The sequence below is a fragment of the Molothrus ater genome, chromosome 17 (assembly GCF_012460135.2).
Source record: "Molothrus ater isolate BHLD 08-10-18 breed brown headed cowbird chromosome 17, BPBGC_Mater_1.1, whole genome shotgun sequence".
Classification (NCBI taxonomy): Eukaryota; Metazoa; Chordata; class Aves; order Passeriformes; family Icteridae; genus Molothrus; species Molothrus ater.
In genome coordinates, this window is record NC_050494.2 from 1,253,934 (window position 1) to 1,274,975 (window position 21,042).

General features: G+C 62.2%; 1 protein-coding gene across 11 annotated transcripts in view; it reads right to left on the reverse strand.

Annotated features, from left to right (window-relative positions):
• Positions 1-20,577, reverse strand: part of EPB41L1 (erythrocyte membrane protein band 4.1 like 1) — a 65,910-nt gene extending 45,333 nt beyond the window's left edge. For 6 of the 11 annotated variants that reach the window (XM_054516705.1, XM_054516709.1, XM_054516706.1 and 3 more), the window contains exons 1-2: positions 20,468-20,576; positions 12,091-12,140 (exon numbers count right to left, since the gene is read on the reverse strand). The gene's annotated coding sequence lies outside the window, so the exon portion shown is untranslated. Of the gene's footprint in view, positions 1-12,090; positions 12,141-20,467 lie in introns of all 11 variants that reach the window. The other 5 variants (XM_036395952.2, XM_036395949.2, XM_036395942.2 and 2 more) reach the window with 2 other exon arrangements.
• Positions 20,578-21,042: the final 465 nt, after the last annotated feature.

Sequence of the window (21,042 nt, forward strand, 5' to 3'; positions counted from 1 at the left end):
AGTTCTTTTCCAGCCTGAATGGCTCTACAGCTCAGGAAGGGAAGAGCTGAGAGGTCTGAACCTGCTGGGGGAGGAGATCACCATGGACTGGCCACAGGAGGCTGCTCCCATGGAAACCACAGAGACACATCCACTCCTGTCCCTGTGGCACCAGAGCCTGCCTGAGCAGGGGGGCAGCAAGGGCTGCTCCAGGCTGGCTGGGTTGTTCCCTTGCTGGGGACAGGCCCTGCAGGGCTCTGCTGGCCACTTCAGGCACCTCTGCCCAGCCAGGGGGTGCTGTCCTGCCCCAGGCAGGCTGGGGCTGGAGCTGCTGTGCCCAGCCCCACTGAGCTGAGCTGCAGCTGCCCAGGGACGCTGAGCCAAGGCCCTGCTGAGGCACCAGTGGAGCAGACAGAGCAGACAGCAGCTCCTCATCACAGTGTGACAGCCAGCCTGGAGCTGCCAAGGGAAGAACTGGGTCAAGTGGGGAAAAGCAGGAGAGCAGAGGCACAAGGGTGGGATTATCTCATGGGAACACACTCATGTAGAGGGCAGTGATCCCGGGGGACACCTCCACAAGCTTTGGGATCCACCACCCAAAAGGAGCCCGGTGTGGGGCTCTCCCAGCTCCCTGCTGTCCTGCAGGCAGCCCAGCCCTCAGTGCCACGTGTTGAGTGCGTGTTTGGGCAATTATGGATTTACATGATGTCAGCAGCTGCCGGGAGCCCAGACATCTGCTCGCTCATCATGCCCGAGCCAGGCAGCACAGACATCTGACCCTGCTGACAGGCAGCAAAGGGCCTCCCTCACATCCTCCCCTGGCATCAGGGCCTGCAGGGCGTGGGCAGTGCCCTCCTGCCCCAGGGCCAGCCCCTGAGCCGGGGTTAATGGAGCAGCCTGAGCTTATTGCACAAAAGGACACCCTGGAACTGGAGATCAGCATCCCTGCGGCTCCAGAGCTTGTGGCACATGTCAAAAATGAATCATGAGAAACTTAGGGGGGGAAAAGAAGCCACCAAACTGACAGGGAGTGATCGATCCCCTGAGGCAGGCTGGAGTCAGGCAGCCATGGCAGCTCAGCCTGACAGCTGCCAGAGAGAGAGCAGAGCCCATCCCCAGAGAGCAGCCCTCCTTCAGCCTGCTCTGGCCACAGCCCTCCTGGCACCAGGAACCACCAGGGAAGAGGAGCCCAGCCTCTGCTGCACCCTGGGGGACGGGGCTGAGGCACCCCCTCCTCCTCTGGGCCCTGCAGGATGCAAAGGCAGCGTCCCCCCTGCTCCCCTCACACAGCTGGGCCCTGCTGCCAGCCATGGGAGCTGGGGGGCACTTTCAGCAAGGTTCCACTCCCAGTCTTCTGAGTGACACCTCCCAGCTGAGCAAACAAGTCCAGGAATGAGTTGCTGTGTCCCCCCAGAAGCCAAGAAACTCCTTCCACAGGCTCATTAACAGCCAAATGAAGATGTCCCAGCTGGATGGGGACAGCCCTGAGTCAGCCTCTGTGAGCACCCAGTGCCTCTCCAGATGGAAGCACAGCCCAGACTCCACAGAGCAGGGAGAGGGAAGAGCCAGCAGCCCCCAGTCCCCCCTGGTTCCTCCCCCTGCTCCCAGCAGAGCAGGATGGGACCAGCAGCACCACCACAGCTCTGGTGCCACCCTCGGGGCAGGGCACGTCCTGCTGCTCACAGCTCTGGGCACTTTCCTGCTTTCCTTGGCACCACGGGCCCCTCCCATCTCACCAAGCCCCACGGATGCCCTCAGCTATGCCAGGGCCTTGGCTGCACCTGCCCAGCAGCTCCACAGTGCCACAGCCCGTGGGGTGACACAGGGGTGACACGGGGATGCTGCTATAGCAGAGCTCCCCAGTTCCCTCACTCCCTCCCTGGGACAGCCCCCCAGCAGCACAAGCAGAAGTTTTTCTGTGTCAGCAGCGATGGAAAACCATCCTCTGCTCCCAGGCAGAGCCTGGGCTCCCTGAGAGCCATGCCTGCTGCTCACCAGTGCCCTCCCTGCCTGGGGACAGCTGTCACACAGCACAGACACACCCCTGCAGCTCCCAGGGACCCCAAACCTCAGCCCAGAGCACAGCAGGAATGTGGCACTTGGGAGCAGGGGGTGCATCAAGGACAGATCCTCGTGGCAGGATCCACAGCAACCCCAGCCCACTGCCTGATTCCTGCCCCAGGGAAGGGCCCAGGGCTCTGGCAGTCCCCTGGGGCTCCCTGCACAGCCAAAGGCTGCCCAGCCTGTCCCTTCCATCACTGCAGGCAACCCCATAAAGGCAGGAATGTGCCTCTTCCAGGGAAACACTGACCTTTCAAAATGCACGGCTTGCACAGTCAGCAGAGTGGGGAACACACCAGGAGTGGAGAGAGGGGAAATTCATGATCTGATGGCACAGCTGGGGCTTCCAGCTCCTCCAGCAAAGTCCAGCAAGGAGCACTGGCTGGGCAGGAGAAGGCTGGGGAGAAAGCAAGTGCTCCACACTCAGCACACAACATCCACCAGTGCCATGGCACATGATGCACCAGCCCTGGGGAGGCACTGAAGGGCTAAAGGCACTCCCAGAACATCCTCCCCATCTTCCAGGCAGTCAGGGAAGGCCCCTTACACCTGCAGGATGTCACCTGAGTCAAACACCCTCCCAGTGCCTCACCAGCCCCCAGCCCTGGCAAGGGCACAAAGGAACAGGAGCCAAGGGCACAGCGTGGCCAGGCAGGGCTGGGGTCACCCTGAGGGACACCCAGCCCTCCTGTGCCACAGCCTGAGGAGGACCCAAGGCACCCAGGCTCCCTGGGCACACCTGTCCCAGGGAAAGCTGCTCCTGCAGCATTGCACAGCCAGGGCTGCAGGGAGTCTCAGGGTGCAGGAGCCTTGGGGTTCCCCTCTTTGGGCCCTGCTTCCCAGCAGGGCAGTGCTGGGGTGGGAATCCCAAGCAAAAGGGTAGAGAGCTTCAAGACATCTTCCTTTCTCAGGGAAAGGTTTGGGTGATTTTAGGCAGAGAAACCCCAAATCAGAGTTTGGTGATGCTCTTGTGCCCCAGGACAGGGGGTGTGGGCAGCAGGAGCTCCCACTGAGCTGCCTGGGAGGATGTGGGGATGCCAGAGCAGGCAGGGCTCAGGCAGGGATGCAGGGATGCAGGAATCAGGCAGGGATGCAGGCAGGGATACAGGCAGGGATGCAGGCAGGGATGCAGGCAGGGATGCAGGGATGCAGGAATCAGGCAGGGATGCAGGGATGCAGGGAGGGATGCAGGGATGCAGGAATCAGGCAGGGATGCAGGGATGCAGGCAGGGATGCAGGGATGCAGGCAGGAATGCAGGGATGCAGGCAGGGATGCAGGAATCAGGCAGGGATGCAGGGATGCAGGCAGGGATGCAGGAATCAGGCAGAGATGCAGGGATGCAGGGAGGGATGCAGGCAGGGATGCAGGCAGGGATGCAAGGCTCAGGCAGGGATGCAGGGATACAGGCAGGCATGCAGGCAGGGATGCAGGGCTCAGGCAGGGATGCAGGGATGCAGGCAGGGATGCAGGAACCTGGCAGGGAGCAGCCCTGGTGCCTGGCAGGCTCCCCATCCCCACAGGAGCAGCAGGATGGCTCCATTGGGATGTGCTGCTCTGCACTGAGCTGCACCCACAGCTCAGCCCCACCCAAAGGCCCCAGGAAAGGCAGCAGCACTTCCAGATGGGACCTTCCCAGCCCAGGTGCAGCTGCTGCCCCAGGAACTGATAAATGCCAGGTAGGGAAGGGGAAGGACACATGGGAACACCTTCATCCCATCTGAGCCCATGTCAAGAGCCAGTCCAGCTGACTGGGACCCCAGAATGGTTTGGGTTGGGAGGGACATTAAAGCCCATCCAGCCCCACCCCAGTACCATGGCAGGGACACCTCCCACTGTCCCAGGTGCTCCCAGCCCCAGTGTCCAGCCTGGCCCTGGGCACTGCCAGGGATCCAGGGGCAGCCACAGCTGCTCTGGGCACCTGTGCCAGGGCCTGCCCACCCTCCCAGGGAACAATTCCCAATTCCCAATATCCCATCCAGCCCTGCCCTCTGGCACTGGGAGTCATTCCCTTGTCCCCAGCCCCTCTGCAGCTCTCCTGGAGCCCCTTCAGGCACTGGAAGGGGCTCTGAGTCCTCTCTGGAGGCTTCTCTTCTCCAGGCTGAACACCCTCAGCCAACAGAGGCCAACATCCCTCCAAACACCTCAAAATTCATTTGTATGGAAGAAAATGCTACAAGTTCACAGGAGAAGAGCAGCAGATCTGTAAGTGAAACAGGCAGGAGCTCAGGGAAGAGAATTGCTCTTGGAAATGTCTTTTTGGGCCCTGCCTGCAATTTATGCTGCTGTTCATTTCCCTTCTGAGGGAAGACAGATTACCTGGCTGGAAAGAGGAGCAGGAAACTGCTCTATCAACCATGGAACAGCACAGCTGGAAAATGGATCTTTGGGGCTTTCCTTATAACTATCCCCAGCACTGGTGTTTGTAGCAGAGCTCTGACCTCTCACAGGTCAGAGGCAGGGGGTAAATCCAAGCTTTCCCTTTGACTTGGCACCTGAAAATCTGACTGATCACTGAGCTGCAGGAAATCAATGCACCCACCAGCATAGGGAGGCTTCCATGAGCTTCCCACCCTGGCACTGCCCCCTGGGCACTGCAGGAGCCCCAGAGAGCTGCAGTTGGCTGCTCCCCCAAAGTGCCCAGCTCCCCTCAGCCCCAGCAGGGCATCCATCCCTGCTGGCATATGGATGTGCTGGGGCACAGCATCCCACACTGGCTCACCCACCAGCAGCATCAATCCCTGAGGTTTTTCAGGGAAGTGGAGGAGAACATCTTAGGTGGGTTATTTTGGGGTTTTTTTTGAAGATATGTTAAGGAGATATTTTCTGCAACAAAATGCCTGTTGCCATAAGGGTTTTAAACCAAAAGAAACATCCCCAAAATCCATTTTTCCCTGAGTGCAGGTTCACCAAGGCTCAGGGGACTGGTCACAGGCCCTGCTAGGGCTGGGGCAGCCCCAGGAGCCCAAAGGCTGCTCTGGGAGGTGCAGCTGGCACTGGTTCCTGCCAGAGCCCGGGGTGCTGACACCTCTGCAAGCACTGCCTCCATCCAGCCCTGGCACCACAAACTGCCACTGCTTGGGATTGATCCCATTTGCTTTGTATCACTCCCAAGGACAAAGCTGAAAACTCCTTTTTTGCCCCTCTGAGCTGCAGCTGGAGTCTGGCTCAGCCCAGTGCAGGCAGCAGCTCCACTGCCAGGCTGGGCCCCCCTGTGCCCCAGGGGTGGCACCAGCTCTGCCACCCTGGGAAGCTGGCACTGCTCCCTGCCCCCTGCTGCATCCAGCCAGCACAGGGAGCTGAGTCACTGAGCAGGCCAGCCCCAATCCATCCCAGCTCCAGCTGCACAAACCCACCCCAGGGGCTCTGGGATCCATCCCAGCCCACAGAGCCACCCCTGGGGCTCTGGGATCCATCCCAGCCCACGGAGCCACCCCAGGGGCTCTGGGATCCAACCCAGCCCACAGAGCCACCCCAGGGGCTCTGGGATCCATCCCAGCCCACGGAGCCACCCCTGGGCTCTGGGATCCATCCCAGCCCACAAACCCACCCCAGGGGCTCTGGGATCCATCCCAGCCCACAAACCCACCCCAGGGGCTCTGGGATCCATCCCAGCCCACAGAGCCACCCCAGGGGCTCTGGGATCCATCCCAGCCCACAAACCCACCCCAGGGGCTCTGGGATCCATCCCAGCCCACAGAGCCACCCCAGGGGCTCTGGGATCCATCCCAGCCCACAGAGCCACCCCAGGGGCTCTGGGATCCAACCCAGCCCACAAACCCACCCCAGGGGCTCTGGGATCCATCCCCAGCCCCAGCTGCACAAACCCATCCCTGGGGCTCTGGGATCCATCCCCAGCTCCTGCAGCAGGGCTGCTCCAGCCCCTGTTCCCACCCAGCTCCCCCAAGGCCTCAGCACCCAGAGGGACCCCCAGGCCAGCCCAGCCAGGCACAGGGCAGACATTTTCTGCAGAGCCAATATTGCTGCTTCCCCCAGCCCTTCCATTTTCCCTCCTGGCCAAACCTGAGCACAGCAGCTGGTTTGTTTTTTGTTGTTTTTTTTTTTTCCCTTGCTGTTTAATCTCTCCCCAGCTCCCAGAGGATATTCTCAGCTACCTTTGATGTGTCTCAAATTCTACCCCCAGGCAGGTGACAAGTATTCAGGGAACTTGGACAATTAAATGACAAGAGAAGGAAGGGCTGCAGGAAAAGCATAAAAACATAATAAATAAATAAAGGGGAAACAGAAAGCAAACCTGAGCAAAGCCTCCCCACCACACCCAAGGGCAGAGCCCGAGGGAGGCAGAGCCTGAGAGAATCACCAGAACCTGCTCTGAGAGGAGGCTCCCAACCCAGGCACCCTGAGCCAACCCTGGGGGCAGGGATCCCACTGTCACAGCTGCTCTGGCCCCAGCACAGCAATTCGTGTCCAGGAAGTCCTCCTGGGCACCTGAAGGGGCTCTGTGACCCTTCTAGAAGAGAACTCTGGGCTTTTCAAGAGTTGGGGGTGCCCATCTTGGTCAGCAGGGGAATGAGATGAGTCCTGGCAAGGCCACCTGCCCCCCAGACAGCATCACCCTGCTTGGGCTGGCACAGGGGACACACCTGGGCCCTGCTCCATGCCAGGAGCACCCACAGCCACCCGCCCTCCCAGCCTGCCCTGAGCCCAGGGCACCACCCAGGGCAGCCACAGCCACCAGGAGCCACCAGGAGTGGGCTCAGCAGCACCAGGGCCTCACATGGCTCAGCACTGTGTGCCCTGCAGCAGCCTCAGGGACTGGCACCGGGGCTGCCCCTGTGGCAGCACAGGGTGCCAATGCAGACAGGGACTGTCACTGGGGCTAGTGGCAGCACAGGGTGACAATGCAGGCAGGGGCTGTCACTGCCCCTGTGGCAGCACAGGGTGCCAATGCAGGCAGGGGCTGTCACTGGGGCTAGTGGCAGCACAGGGTGCCAATGCAGGCAGGGGCTGTCACTGGCCCCGGTGGCAGCACAGGGTGACAATGCAGGCAGGGGCTGTCACTGGGGCTAGTGGCAGCACAGGGTGACAATGCAGGCAGGGGCTGTCACTGGCCCTGTGGCAGCACAGGGTGACAATGCAGGCAGGGGCTGTCACTGCCCCTGTGGCAGCACAGGGTGCCAATGCAGGCAGGGGCTGTCACTGGGGCTAGTGGCAGCACAGGGTGCCAATGCAGGCAGGGGCTGTCACTGGCCCCGGTGGCAGCATAGGGTGACACAATCTCCACATCCTCCACATCCTGGCTCTGTCTCCCCGGCAACCCGGGCACCTTCTCCCTGGCAGCTGAGAGCCTTGTGCACAAAGCCCAGCTGAATCCAGAGCAGGATTAGGGCAGCCTCTCCTTCCCTCAGCCTCCCAAACCCACCCAGCCCCAGTTTCCACCCAAAGCCCACCACAAAACACCAGCTCACAGTGAGGAATGGAGGTGCAGCTCCCCCTGCCCCCTCACCAGGGGCTGTGCTGCCACCCCGGGGATTTTGGCTGCAGGAAGGTGGGGCTGGGGCAGGTGCAGTGACAGCACTGTCCCAATGGCAGCATGCACATGGTGACAGCACAGGTGACACCAGTGGCCACGACCCCCAGCCTCCCACTGCATCCAGCAGGCCCAGTGGCCCTGGCAGCTCCTCCACAGTGCAGAGCTCCCTGCACTGCCCCACCAAGTGTCCTGCCTGCTGCACAGGGGGGCCACAATGAAGGAAAGAACAGCAAGGGCTGTGGGAAATGGGCTGGAAGGAGCCAGGGAGGTGCTGTGGGAAGATGATTCCCCAGAGCACACCCACACTGGGGCAGGTGCTCTCCTGAACATGGCCCAGCCTCTGTTGTTCCCCTGGGAGCAAGTCCTGCACATCCCCAGCCCACACTGGCCCTGCTCAGATGCTGCCCACAGCTCCACATCCCCTGGGCCCTGCTGTGCCAGAAAAGCTGTAGAAACACCATACCCAGGTGGCAAATCCTCCTCTGCAGGGATGTGAGAGCAGACAGCTCCTCCCCTGCAGCCAGCCCCGCAGGGATCCCTGTGCAGCAGGGCTGAGGCCAGCCCAGCCCAGCCCGGCCCAGTCCAGCCCAGCCCAGCCTGGCCCAACCCAGCCCAGTCCAGCCCGGCCCAACCCAGCCCAGCCCTGCATGGCCCAGTCCAGCCCGGCCTGGCCCAACCCAGCCCAGTCCAGCCCAGCCCAGTCCAGCCCAGCCCAGCCCGGCCCAGTCCAGCCCAGCCCAGCCCGGCCCAACCCAGCCCAGTCCAGTCCAGCCCGGCCCAACCCAGCCCAGTCCAGTCCAGCCCAGCCCAGCCCAGTCCAGCCCAGCCCAGCCCGGCCTGGCCCAACCCAGCCCAGTCCAGCCCAGTCCAGCCCGGCCCAACCCAGCCCAGCCCTGCACGGCCCAGTCCAGCCCAGCCCGGCCTGGCCCAACCCAGTCCAGCCCAGCCTGGCCCAGTCCAGCCCAAATCCCTGGCCAGGAGGGGTGGGAAGGGTGGGACCAGAGCTCCCCATCACCTGCGAGGCCTTGGCTGAGCACGGGGCCATCAGAGCAGCAAAGCTGCCTCTCCCCAGAGCCCCAGCTCCTGCAGCCTGGGCACACAGCCCTGCAGGCACAGCAGGGGCAGCACCAGCTGGGCCAAGGAGGCTCCAGCAGCTGGGCATAGGGCTCAGACAGGGCTGGCACCCCAGGCTGCCCTGCCATGGCCCAGCTCCTGAGTGCTGTGAGGCACAAGAGGTGAAGGCTCGGCCAAGGCAAGCAGGGGTCTGGCCCTCAGCCAGCCTTTCCCAAGAGTTTGAGGGAGCTGGCAGCTCCCCCAGCCTCCAGGGCCCACATTGCCACATCCCACAAACCTGTTTGCTCAGCCCCAGCTGGGCTTTGCTCAGCCCCAGCAGCTGGGATGGCACAGAGCAGGGCTCGCTGACCAAGGCATGTCTTGCAGGCAGGATGGGCCCCAAATCAAGAGGAAAGTGCAGGAGCAGCCCTGGGGCAGGGCAGGGCTCTGCCCTGGTGCCCACAGGCGGCACTGCCAGCTCCCAGTGCCTGTGCCAGGGCTCCAGGGCCCTGCTGCAGCACGAGGTGCAAGGCAGGGAGCACAGAGCAGCCTCAGCCCCAGCTGCTCCATGAAACACCCAGCAGCTCCTCTCAGGCCAGAGGGGATCTGTGCAGTGCCCTGGGCCAACTCCTCTTACAGGGACCTGATCCTGCCCAGGCTGTGCAGGGGGCACCTGGGCAGGGGCTCGCTGCTCACCTGAGCTCTGCAGGCACCAAACCTGCGTGTGAGCAGAGCTGTGGGACTGACCCCAGTGACCATCCCAGAGCCCGGGGCTCTGCCTGGGGGTGGTGCTGGGACCTGGCCCTGCCCTGCTGACCCCCCCTGCTTTTTGGGACAGGCAGTGACTGTCCTAAAGGTGCCAGAGCCAAGTCAGGCCGGGCAGGGAGCAGGACCAGCAGCCTGCAGCCATCCCAGCCCTCCTCCTCCACGCCTCACCCAGGGATGGCACCAGAGCACAGCCCTGCAATGTTGTGGTGCAGCAGGGCAGGGAGGCTGAGCCCAAGGCTGTGATGGCAGAGGTGCCCTGGGAACCCAGTTCAGACACCACTGCCCACTGTGGAGCACCTGGGCTGCATTCCAGGAGCAGGCAGGGCTGCTGCAGCCCTGGTGGAACAGCCCTCACCCTGCAGGGACTGGCACAGAGCTGCCCCCATCCTCCCTGCCTGCAGAGGAAGGCACAGAACAGGGGTTCAGCTGCCTTGTGCTGGGATGGGGCAGCCAGGGCAGAACAGCTGCTCCCTGGGCAACAAGAACACAGGGCCAGGCACTCTGGGAAGCAGTGGGCTGGAGGAGGAGAGGAGCTCGAGGAGGGGAACTGCACCCAGAGCAAGGGAGGGCACCAAAAGGAGCCCAGTCCTGGCACAGGCTCAGCCCTGCCTTCCCCATCTTCTCCCATCCAAAGGAAGGGCCAAGCACTCTCCCCACCATCATCATCCTCTGTTCTGAGCCCCACAAGGCCCTGTCAGGGTCTGAAGTGGTGACCAAGTGTCATTTTCCCCAAGGGAAGGAGACACCTTGTGCAGCATTGGGGTAGCTCAGTTGGAAGGAGCTGCAGTGAGCAGCTGCTGATGTCCATGTCCTGTGAGCAAGCTCCCCCAGGATCAGCCCCCAGCAGGCAGGACCAGCCCCAGGGGGAGGGAGCTGCTGGAACCCAGAGACAGGAGAGGTTCATTGCCAGCACGATCCCTGTGCCATGACCAAAGTGCCACCAACCTCCCAAAGCAGGGGACACCCCCTGGGCACAGAGCTGCAGCTCCCCAAGCCCCAGCACCCAGGAGATAAAGGGGCAACTGTGAAACCAAAGACACCCAGACCTGGGCCAGGGCCCCCAGCTGCACCTGGGCCACCAAAGCCACCAGCAGGGGCCAGGGGCTGGCAGGGTCACCATGGGGCTGGCACATGTCCTCCTTCCTGCCCCTCATGCCACCCCAGCATGAGGGACCCCAAGAGGGATTTGTACCCATGCAGGGGCAGAGCTTCCTGGTGGCCTTGCCCAGGAGCAGAACACTCCCCATGGGTACCCACCCCAGGCACAGAGCCCAGGGCACCCTGTCCCACCCGTGGGGGACACTGTGGCCAAGCAGGAGCACCTGGGACCCACCTGGGACCCACCTGGAACCCACCACTGACATTGGGGCTGCAGCTCTGCCTGGACCAAGTGCAGACTGCTCACACCACACCCAAACCCCTGCACACAGGGGCAGGACAAGAATCCCTGCCACTCCTGGCTCTCCCTGAACCCCCGGGCATGGGTGGAGTTGGCATCTTGCAAAATGCCTGGAGGAGGAGAGCTGGTGAGAAACTGCTCATAAACCACAGCAGAGACCTGCCCTGCTGTGAGCCAGAGGCAGCCCCAGCCCTGGGAGCCCATCCCAGCCCTCAGCAGGGACCCAGATCCCACACCCACAGACCATGGAGCATCCTGAGCAGGAAGGGACCCACAAGGAACATCCAGCCCCACCCCCAGCCCTGCAGACACCCCAACAATCCCACCCTGTGCCTGGGAGGGTTTCCAAATGCTGCTGGAGCTCTGGCAGCCTCGGGGCTCTGACCATTCCCTGGGCAGCCTGGGCAGTGCCAGCACCCTCTGGGTGTGGAACCTTGGATAAAGAACCTGCAGCCATTGCCCTGTGGGGCAGGAGCCCCGTGGGCAGCAGGGTCTGAGCCCTGTGGTGCACATTGTCACACACTGCTGTCACCTGGGGCAGAGCCAGGACAGGGGGTGCAGCTCTGGGGCTCCTCACCCCAGCTTTCAGATAAGGACATGAGGGTTGTGCTACAGCTCTGCCCAGGCTCACCTGACTCTGCAGCTCAGAGAGCCCCAGCAGGAGCAGGACCTTGTCCCCCCAGCCCTGCCCAGCCCTCAGGGCTGCTGGAAGCTGCTCACATCTGGTTCCCATGGCTGTCACTGTGCTGGGCAGTGGGGCTCTGCAATGGAGGAGTCCAGCAGCTGGAGGGACCCTGGTGTCCCTGAAGGGCTGGGCCACAGGCCCTGGACTCTTCCAAGCATCACAGCAACTGAATTCTGCAGCTCAGCCTCTCCTCCCAGCCTTCCCAGGCTGCACCTGAGGCCAGCTGTGAGCCCAGGGATCCACAGCCAGCAAAACCCCAGAGCTGCTTTGCAAACACACTGGTTTGCCTTCCTCAGACCTTCCTCACAACAGAGACCACAGAAACCCAGAGTGGGCAAACCCAACACTGAGACCCCAAACCCCTGGCAGTGGACAGGGACGAGGCAGCTGGGGGATTTCTGTGGGCACAGGGGCTGCTGCCCCAGTCCCAGCTAAGGCAGGAAGCAATCCCAACACAAAGAGAGCCACACAAGCCCAAGCCCAGCAGTGTTTGGTGTTTTGGTGGGAGCAGGCCAGATTCCCAGGGGCTCCTGGCAGACAAGCCTCTCCCTGCAGCACCTCTCCATGCTGAGCAACCTTTTCTGTGCTGTAAAACCCACTCAGCCTCATGTGGGATGTGAAAAGGAGAACAAAAGCTTTCAGGATAAACTCACGCTGCTTCCAGGGGCTGCTCTCAGCACTCAGCTCGGGCACGATTTACAACCTGCAAAGAAGAAAGCAGATTTGGTTAAAAGGAAGGGCAAAGTCCTGCCCAGAGATGATGGCAAGCACTCAGAAGGACAGCTCCAGCTGTCACCAGAGGGTGCCTGCCCAGCTCCAGTGCTGTGTTTGGATTCCATACCAATCTCCCTGCTGGAAATGGGAGCTGTGCATTGCTTCACACTCCTGCTCTCCTGATGTGCAGCCAGCCCCGCTCCCTCCTGGAGAACAGCAAATATTTACTACAGCAGAGCCCACACACCTCTGAGTGCCACCAGATCACCAGGGCATGGCCCAGGCTCTCCTTTCAGGCCATCTGTGCCACCTCTTTGTCCCCGTGGCTCCAGGGCCAGCAGGGCTTTGTCTGGGGGGCAGCGGGGCAGGAGCCTGAGCCAGCCCCACTCCCAGCCATGGCAGCCCCAGCAGGGCCAGCCCAGCCTGCAGCAGCCTTGCAGAGCCTCTTTCACCTGACAACTGCAGCCAGCCAGGGAGAAGGATCTGCCCAGCAGCACCACAGGGCCACAGGAGGAGGAAGCACGGTCTGGCACAGCAGGGACAGCTCCCACTTCTCCAAGGGTTAATTTTCAAACATCCTTGGACAGGAAAGGCCCAGACTCCCCCCAGGCAGAAGCAAAGCAGGCCTATGCAAAGCTCCCTCCTCTCCCATGGATTCAGCAAAATCCTTTCACTCTCCACAAGCAAACATCAGCTGTGTGCAGCCCAGAGCCCGCCCTGAGCAGCACAAAGGCTGCTCCCAGCCAGAAATCCTGATGTGATAAAGCTGTGAGCTTCAGCTCCTCCGAGGAGACAAACCCACCTTTGAGCAGGAGAGCTGCAGGAGAGATGAGGTGAGAGGAGGGGGTGGCAGCTGCCACCTGCATGGCCCTGCCCTGTGCCTGTCACCCCGGGCTGGCTCTGGGCACAGATCCCTGCCCAGCCTGGCTGAGCTGTCCTGGCTGTGGGAGCAGGGCTGGGTGGCCATGCAGGCCAAGCCTGTGCCCAGCTCCAGCACTGGTGGCACCAGAGCCCCACAGGCACCACTGCCATGGAGCTGGGGGTGTGACCCAGTGTCACTCAGGGATGTCACTGGTGTCTGGGGGCTGCTGTCCCATGCCTGTACCCTCATGTCCACACTGCTCCATCCCAGAGCCCAGACAAACCTCCCTCCTTCACCTGCCTGCTCTGCCCAGGAGCTGCTGCTGCTCGGAGGCTCAGGAGGCAGAGCAGAGCAAGCCCCTGTGGGAAGGGCTCTGTCTCTCCATGGGTGCCACCAGGCTGAGCTGATCCACGGGCTGGGCTCCAGCACCACAGGGCACACAGGGGATCTGTGGGATGCTCTCCCTGCTCCAGCACAGCTTCCATGGCCCTGCTCATTCTCTGTGGGTACTCCACGCTGCTGCCAGGTTTGTGTGCTTGGATTTCTCTCATCCCAGCTCAAGGGGGTCCATAGATGCCCAGCAGAGATGGGCAGGCAGGTGCAAGGGCAGCCAGCTTTCCACAGACCCCCAAGGAGGGGAGGATGGCACCAGGGCTCCCAGGGTTGCTCCCTGCTCCTGAGGCAGGAGGGAGGATGCAGCCATCAGGGCAGGGCAGTGGCACTCAGCACTGCCCAGCCTGCCTGTGCTGACACTGCCACACAAAGCCCCTGCCCTCCCCATCCCCTCCTGCCCTGTGAGCCTGAGCCCTGAGCTCCTGCCACTGCTGCTCCCAGAGCAAAACCCACACCATGCTGAGCCCTGAGCTCCTGCCATGCAGCCCTGCTGGTGCCAGGCTGTGTGCACGGCCACAGCCACTGCCCCGGGCTCACAAACACCCACATTGTCACCACATTGTCACCACATTGTCACCACTTGTCAGCTCAGCCAGCCCAGCCCTGACAGGTCGGGGTGACTCTGCCTGGGGGCAGACACAGGGACAGACACAGGGACAGACACAGGGACAGGGTGGCACACGGATGGAGGCACTGCTGGCCCGGCTCAGGAAGGAGCCCTGCACTGCCCCGGCTCACCCAGATTTAAACCAGCACCTGGCACAGCTGCTGATGGTCACACCGCGGGACAGGGACTCACAGTGTCCCCTCGAGCAGGGCAGGGGCACACACAGGGCAGGGAGTGCAACTGGAGAGGAGCCCAGGAGACACAGGGGAGCCCATGGACCATCCCAGGGACCATGGACCACCTCAGGGACCACGGACCACACCAGCATGGCCTTCCCAGGCCTGCCTGGGCTGAGACTGAGCTCCAAAGCTCCATCAGCAGCGTGGAGGCGCCCAGGAGGGCTGAGAGTGCCCCTGTCCCCAAAACACAGCATGGGCAGCTGCACCTTCTCTACATTCTGTGGCCCTTGGTCACCCCAAGTCAGACAGGTCTTACACCAGACCAAGGAATTTACTCATCCCATGGAATCCCAGAATGGTTTGGGCTGGAAGAGACCCCAAAGCTCATCTCATTCCATCCCCTGCCATGGACAGGGACACCTTCCACTAGACCAGGATGCTCCAAGTCCCATCTAGGCTGGCCTTGGGCACTTCCAGGCATGTTGTGCTACGATGGCCACCATGCCCTACCAGCAGGAAGCATCCCTTGGTTCCCTGAAGAACAGTCCCAGGGGATTGGCAGATGTAACAGCCCCGGCCCCATGAAGGGATGTGCAGACCCAAGCCAGATCAGCCCTCCCAGGAGGCTTCTCTTGTTCTGGCCACTTCACTCCACAGGACCTTCATCTATCAGGACTTGAGTAAATCTGCTATAGGGAAATACTGCTGAGAATTTGGGCTGGAATTTTCCCCTGCCAAAGTTCACCATCACCATGTAAAATCAGTCTGTATCCCTGTCAAAACCTTCACACAGTGGGCAGCAGCCCCACTGTCCAACCACCCCTCTCCCACCTCGAGCCCTTTGCCACATCCCTCTCAGCATCCCCAGAGCCCCAAAGCTGTGCCAGTGCCCTGATCCCCTGTGCTCCTGCCAGCACAGACACTGCCAGACCCAGAGTGCACCCCATTACAGCATCCAGCTGCTCCCCAGGGGAGAAAAACCCACAGGACCCCCGAGCCCTTCCCAAGATGGGCCAGTGGAGATGCTCCAGAAGGATGGAGGGGATGGGCTGGGGGAGATGCTCTGGAGGATGGAGGGGATGGGGAGGATGGAGGGGATGGGCCGGGGGAGATGCCCCGGGAGGATGGAGGGGATGGGGAGGATGGAGGGGATGGGGAGGATGGAGGGGATGGGCCAGGGGAGATGCTTGGGGTGGATGGAGGGGATGGGGAGGATGGAGGGGATGGGCCAGGGGAGATGCTCGGGGTGGATGGAGGGGATGGGGAGGATGGAGGGGCCGGGCCGGTGCAGATGCCCCGGCAGGATGGAGGGGATGGGGAGGATGGAGGGGCCGGGCCGGTGCAGATGCCCCGGGAGGATGGAGGGGAAGGGGAGGATGGAGAGGATGGGCCGGGGGAGATGCTCCGGGAGGATGGAGGGGATGGGGAGGATGGAGGGGCCGGGCCGGTGCAGATGCCCCGGGAGGATGGAGGGGCCGGGCCGGGCCATCCCCGCCCCCGGCCGGCCAGGACGCCTCGCTCGCTGCTGGCATGGCCCCAGCCGGGCCGATGGGCTGATTACAAAGGGGAATGTGTCATTTCAAACACACAATCAGATTTCCCGGCCCTTCTGCCCATAACAAAATGTCTCGTGAAATGGCTCGTTCTGTTCTCCCATAGAAACGTGTTTCCCTTCTAAAGCCTGATACGAGGAGCGGAGGGGAAAAAAAAAAAGGAAAAGGCAAAGCTAAAAATATCATCCGAAAGATACCATGACAGCAACAGATTCACAGGAAAATGAGGTGGGAAGGGGGCTGTGAATGTGTTAAGATCCTGTTTAATCTCTCCCCAGCCACCTAAAAAACGCACTGAAGGCAGAAACGATACCTCAACATTTCCTTTGTGCGGAGCTGACTCCACCCTGTGTTTTCCTCTCCATCTGATGCTCGGGAAGGATAGCAGCAGACATCTCTGCTGCCAGGCAGCCAGGGGCCCGGCAGTGGGTTAGTAGGAGCAGAGGGAGGAAGGAGCCGGTGGGAGGAACCTGGCAGCAGGGCTGGGCTGTGAATCCCCATTCAGCATCGCCTCAGCCGCTTTACTCTGGCACAGCACCTGCTCCTGCTCCCCCCAGCGCCTCCCCGGGGCTCCAGGGGGCTCGGGGACAGCCCGGCCCAGCCAGGAGCTCCCAGGGTCCATCACAGCCTGGGGGAGCGGGCTGGGCACTGAGAGGGATGGAGCAGATCCCGACCTGCGGCCACATTTCAGTGCCACAAAGAGGCCAAGTGGCCGAGTGAAACTGCTGACCTGCTGGCAGGCACAGATCTGCAGCTTCAGCCTCATTTGTCTCGTGTTCTGAGCACAATGGGGTCAGCCCAGCATCCCCTGGCTGTGATCCTGCAGCCCGGGCTCTGGGCAGCTCCTGCAGGAGGATCCCGGGCACTGCTGAGCCCCCAGGAGCCTGCACAGGGCAGGACACAGAACATCAGCAGGAGGTGGAAAGAAAATCCTCTTCCAGAGAGTTATCATCCAGATTTTAAGGCTCTGTCTGCTGCTTCCATTCCTGGGGAGGGGGCACGGGTGGGCTCAGGGGTGTGCACACACCATCAGGACACTGACAACTCTCAGCTGCATCCAGAGCCCCCTCAGCTGTGTACTGGGACAAGCAGACAGGAATTTACATCAAATGACCCATCCAGGGCTCTGGGATGTCTGTCCCATTCCACACAGTCCCATCACTCCCTGCCCAGTGCAAAGAGAGCAAACCTTGACTCCTGTCCCAGTTGTACCAAACTTGAGCCCAACAGCTCTCCTTAGGATTGGATATTAGGGAGAAATCCTTCCCTGTGAGGGTGGGGAGGCCCTGGCACAGGCTGTCCAGAGAAGCTGTGGCTGGACATGTCCAAGGCCAGGTTGGACAGGGTTTGGAGCAACCTGGGATAGCCGAAGGTGTCCCTGCCCATGGTAGGTGGGTTGGACTCAGATGAACTTTAGGGTCTTTTCCAACCCAAACCCATGATTCTATGGCTCCAACATCCCCTTGGAGCAAGGCAGGACAGAGGGAGCAGTTTCCATCCAAGACAAGGGACATCCATGGGACCTGGGCCCAGCACCTCTTTGCACCAGGGACATGCTGTGTGCACAGGAGCGCTGCTGCAGGAAGCAGCCACTGCTTCCACACTGGAAAACGTGGCTGCCCAGACTTCCTCCTCTTCATCTGAAGACACACTTAGGTCCTGGACAACCCACAAGGTTCCCGTCAAGGGCTGGAAGGAGAGGAAGGCTGGATCTGCAGCCACAGGAAGCCTTGCAGCATGTCCCCATCAGTGACAGTCTCCTCCCACCGTGCTTTCCCCCTCCTGTAATCCAGACAAGAGCATCATGAAGGACCAGCCTGGCCAGCAGCAGTGATGATGCTCAGCTTTCCAGCCCTGAGTGGCACAGGGCAGGGGCTGGAAGGGGTTCCCAAGGGAGGCTGGAGCTTCCTGCAGCTCACACAGACCCAGCTCCTTCCAGGCTCAAGGGACAGCACGAGCTCCCAGTGCCTCTGAGTCCAAGCTGAGAGCCCACATTGCCCTGCAGCAGAGTCAGGGCCAAGCACCACAGACCTGCACAGGCTGTGACAAACCCAAAGCTGCTGATTCAGAGGCACCGAGTGCTCTGAGGAGAACAATGAGCCCCGCAGCCATGGCTGTCACAGCCCCAGCACGCTTTTAGGTGCTGCCAGAGAGTCGGGTGTTCATGGATGCACAAGTTTCCCTGTGCAGGAGCTCCCAGCACCCAGGGACTGCCACTGTTTTGTGTTTCTCCTTTGGCAGAGGGAGCTCAGCTCAGACCTCCAAGTGACAGGCACCGCATGCAAGTCTACTACAGGCAGGCCTGGCAGGCGCCCACGCCGCTCCGGCGGAGCTCAGCCCTTCTCCTCGCGCTCCCATCGCGTCCCAGCTGCCACTCAGCACCACAGCTCCGTGCCCAGGCAGCAGGGAAATGGCCCAAGTGCACAGCCAAAGAGAATTGAGGCAAAGGACACTCCAGTGATGTCTGTGAGCCTGAGCAGGAAGCTCGGAGCGAGGCTGGGAAGAGCCAAGCCCAACCCCTGCCCTTTAACCGACAGGTCATTGTCAGCAGCTTCCCAATTTAGAAACCCTAATTAGTTATGGGAAAGATTTCTTCTGTTAGGGACAGAATTAGTCAGGCACCTGAGTGGTCTGTGTGTGTCTGGAAGGTTCCTGTAGGAAAGCAGAAGTGCTGGAGCGAGGGGAGGGCAGGCAGGACGCCCGGAGTGACGGTGGAACCCCGCGGGACGAGGGCTTGGAGCTGCCAGCAGAAATCCTTCAGAAATCCTTCATGTAATTCCAGAAACCAGGGAGGGATCCAGCTCCTCACCAGGACCAAGGTCATCACCCAGAGCTTAACAGGGAGCTCAGCTGCCTGGGGGAAGAAAATGACTTTTCCCCATTCTGAGCTGCAGTGACTTCTTCAGCCGAGCCAGCCAGCCCTCCTGGCCACAAAGACATCACACATCACCCTGGAAGGTTGTGGTGGGGATGGCAGCCTGGGGAAGGGGGCCCAGCACGCTCTGTGTCTGCACAGGAAAGGCACCAAAACCTTCCCCTTCTGCACACTAGGAACACTCATACCTCTAGCTCAGAAATCTCATCCTGGACTCCAAAAACCATTTCTAGATGCTTCCTCCTGACCAAAACATCTCCCCTAAGAGTTCTGGAGAAAGCTCATATCTCAAAAATTGGTAAAAATCAAAAATTCTAGGGAGTCCTAGGCACAACATCCACAGGCAGCCAAAGCAGCAGGGGAAGAACCCATCTCCTGCCAAAGGCAGCCAAACACAGGCTCTGCACCCCACAGCCCTGCCCAGGGCTCTGCTGGGAACGGCTGCACCGAGGAGAGCAATCCCCATGGCACAGGGATGGTGGGAAGAGGAGAGGAGATGGGAATCCTCCCCTCCCAGAGGGGCTCACAGCCCACAGGAGACAGCTGCACCCTGCTCCTGGACTCCAAACACAGAGGCCATCCCTGGGTAAGGAGGGGAGCTCTGGACCTGCCACAGCTTCCAGAAGATGCCCTGTGTCCCTGCAGGCAGCAGACAGGTCCTGATGGAGAGACCCAGCACCCCGGGGAGCCCTGCAGACGGGCGCCGTGCCTGCCGAGCCAGACTCTGAACCAACATCATTAAAGAATAATTAATGAATTCCCTTCCTGCAAGGACCATCACCCAAAGCCAGGCAGCCTCCCCTCAGCTCCAAACTCGCCCCATGGCAACAAGGACACGCAGCTGAAGCCACCAGAGCCGCTCCCCAGCCGTGTCCGAGGGGCCTGGCACAGCCAGAGGACGTGCAGACCCCCAAGGAGCAGAGCAGAGGAACAACGTGCCTCCCCACACCCCGAGTTTTTCTGGAGTAAAAATCCCTTTGGGCAAGTGCAGCAGGAGAAAGCTGGAGGGAAAGTGCCAGCTAAAGGCGGGAAGGAGATGGAGGCATGGGCTGGTCTCGCTGGGGATGCTGGAGAAGCCACACCTCATGCACAGCAATGGAGAAGGGGCTGATCAGGAGTCACCTCACAGCATCCACAGCTGAATGAAGCACAGCTTTGCCATCGCCTGCAGCACACTGAGACTGCCCAGCCGCACACCCAGACCATTGTTTGCCCACAGGAGGGTCCCCACCGAGACGGGCTGAGGGCCGGGCAGCCGGAGGGAACAATACAGAGAAACAGCCAGAGAAACAGCGATGGGAAATACAGAAACCACTGATGGGGAAAGGGCCACGCAGGTCCTCTAGTACAATCTCCCGGGTAACCAGCCTATGGAGAAAATGCTGAGCTCAAGGATACCTCCAGAGCCCACCTCCTGCCATATGACGGTACTCCAAAAATAACCACAGAAATATGCGAGGACCCATTCCAAGTTGTTCCTGGCTCTCTCCACATTCTCCCTCTAATGTAAATCGTCTCCCTCAAATCACAGCCCGGCGGTTCAATGTGCTGCCGCAGCTCGGGGCTACGGATCCCCGGGGCTCGGGATGCCGGGGGTGGCCCGGTCGCTCCCGCAGGACGGGGCTGGCGCTGCCGCCTGCCCGCGCTGCCTGCCCGGATCCCCCGGGACCGGCCGGCCCCGCCCGCAGCATCCCGGCGGTTCGCGGAGCGGGATGCGCCGCTGCCGCTGAGGGCAGGCCCGGCTCGGGGCAGCTCTCCCGGCCCGGGGCTGAGCCCTGCCCGCCTCTCTCCTCACAGGCACCGCGCAGCACCTGGGGCTGCCCGGCCCCGCACCCCCGGCCGCTCACCTCGGCTCCGCCCGCTGGGCTCGGCTCGGCTCGGCTCGGCTCCGTTCCGCCGCCGTGTGCGGGGCGCGGCCGCCGCCGCTGCCCGTCCGTGCCCGCTCCTGCCCCGCCGTGCGGCGGGCGCGGCGCAGCGCGGGGCGGGCCGGGCGCGGTGCGGCGCTGCGGAGGGGCGGGCCCGGGGCTCCCGCACGGCCCCGCCCCCGCCCGGGGCTCCCGCACCGCCCGCACGGCCCCGCACCGCCCCCGCCCGGAGCCGCTCCCGCACCGCCCGCACCGCCCCCGCCCGGACCCGGGGCTCCCGCACCGCCCGCACCGCCCCCGCCCGGAGCCGCTCCCGCACCGCCCGCACCGCCCGCACCGCCCCCGCCCGGAGCCGCTCCGGGCCCGCGGGGCTGCGGGGCTCCCTCCGCCCCCGGGACACCGAGGGCCCCCCGGGTCCCCACGCACGTCCCGCGGGACGCGCCCCCGGCCACGGGCGGGGTCTCCGGTACCTTCAGTCTCCTGCCCCCGGGCCCCGTCCCTGCTGAGCCTCCTCTGCCATCCCGTGCGGGACACGCGGCGGGTCCTGCAGCTCCCGG